Source organism: Pezoporus occidentalis, unplaced genomic scaffold (assembly GCF_034315485.1).
Source record: "Pezoporus occidentalis ecotype Australia unplaced genomic scaffold, CSIRO_AGI_Poc_V1 ctg1115, whole genome shotgun sequence".
NCBI lineage: Eukaryota > Metazoa > Chordata > Aves > Psittaciformes > Psittacidae > Pezoporus > Pezoporus occidentalis.
The window spans coordinates 2,155-4,308 of NW_026912902.1; positions in this window are offsets into that span (position 1 = coordinate 2,155).

Genomic DNA, 2,154 nt, shown 5'->3' on the forward strand with positions numbered 1-2,154 from the left:
GGGTATACCAGACACTGCTGCGTCGGGAGGCCGATCCGGAGACCGAGGTTACAGGACGACCCAGAAGAAGACGATCCGGAAAAGGCTGGCCATGAAAATGGACCGAGAGGTAGCCCTGGACTTATTACAGTGCTTTTTATAAAAGCGGGGAACTGAGCCTTGAACTTTTACAGTGCTTTTTATAAAAGCGGGGAACTGAACCCTGAACTTTTTACAGTGCTTTTTATAAAAGCGGGGAATTGAGCCTGAGACTCTAAAGCAGCTAGCAGGTCTACTGCCTGTAAGGAAGGCTAAGAGATTTTTTTTGCAGATCCTAATACAATATTTGAGAAGAGTGAGTGGCAAAAGTTTGGTGATGAACTATTTGACTCAGTGCTTAATGATTATAAAAAGGCAAAGAAACTCGGTAAACCACGGAGGGAAGTAATGAACTGTATAAAAAGATACAAGGCAGAAAAGAAAACTGCCGCGGTAGCAACGGAGAAACTAGGAACAGACGTCCCCGGTCGGTTGAAACCGGGGGAAGATTACAACTCGTCCCCCCCCCCCCCCCCCCCCCCACTCGCGGGAGCACAGGGTTTCCTACCCCGCACCCCCCCCACCCCGCACCCCCCCCTTCCTTTTCTCCCCCTCCATCAGAAGGTGCCGCGGAGGAGGTGCTCCCCCACCACCCCAGTTCCGAAAGTAGGGACTTTGAAAAGGACAGAGAAAGTATATTAGAAGGTATACGCATGATAAATGTCGAGAAATCCGAAAGAAAGAGGGCGGTGCCTCGGCGCCGGATCGATTGCGGCGCCACTGTGAAGCACGCAGTAGAAAATAGGGATCATGCGCGAGCGGGAGATTTAAAGGAACCGCGAGCCTCTCCAACCCACTACGCCCTAGAGTGAAAAAATTTTTAACTCAGTCACGGAGGAGCCAGGTCTGCAGATGGCTACATACCGAACGAGATACATCTGATAAGAAAGACACAGCTGCGAGCAACGGAGACCCTGAGTTCGGCGCAGGATCAGAATCCCCTGAATCCGAGCCAGATTTATATCCTCTGCTTCCAGACCCTGACTCTTTGTCTCCCGGGTCGGTCTGCTCAGACTTACTGGCCCTGGAGACGCTCAGTTGTAACAATGGGTAACCAAATATGTGATCATTACTGGGGAATTTTCTGCAATGGGCATTTCTGCATATCCTGTGTTTACTACACAGCAGGGGGCTAAAGAGTGGGAAGCTCTTGATCTCAAAATAGTTAAGGAGGCCTGACAAACAGTGACCACGTATGTGTTAAAATCCTCATACTTAAGCTGTATATGTTATGATTTTTTTTTCTTGCAATTGACAGGGGGAGCCCATACAGTTTCTCTGTGATACTCATGTACTAGAAGTTGGTAAATATAAGTATGTCCAGGTTTCTGTCAACCCTTGGAGACCTTTGTAGATACTGCTGGCCACTTCTTCCAGCACAGGCTGGCCACCTGTGTTGGAATGAGTGTGCATTTTGGTCAGTATAAAAGCCCAAGCCTCATACGATGTGGGGGAGGCAGAGCCTCTGCGGGGACGCCTGCTAAGGTTGAGCCTGCCACCTCGCACTGCAATGATGCTTCTCGGAGCTGGTTTGCTGTTAGTCTCCACAGGGTCCTTGTGCCACGTTCTGTACGTGGGACTGTAGTGGGAGTAATGATGGCTTTTGCAGGGACTCAAAAAAAAAAAAAAAAAAAAAAAGAGGGGGGGAGAGAGAGAGTAATGATGTTACATTTAACTTTAACCTGTCTAACCTGTCTACTTCTGAAGAACTGATAACCTGGGGGAGGGGGTATATTTGTGCCCTCCTGCCTACAGGTCCATGGCGACTGTGCAAAGTTTGTGAAGCCTTGCCATGAGCTGGACAGACGAATGGATAAACCTGATGCCTCAGCTACAGGAGCTGACCGTGATTACCCCAAGCAGAATGAGATAGAGGAAGAGAAAGAACAAATAACTGCAAAACATCACTTGGGGGCAACTGAAAAGTAACATCCTGAATATGTGTGCTTGTAAAGTAGCTATATTAGAGGTTGTGATTTTGTGTATAAAACCACCTGTATTTACTAGCTAGTTGCTAATAAGAAACTGCACCTTGTATTGTATAGATTTGTCAATTGTAAAAGAGATGTTAAGAGT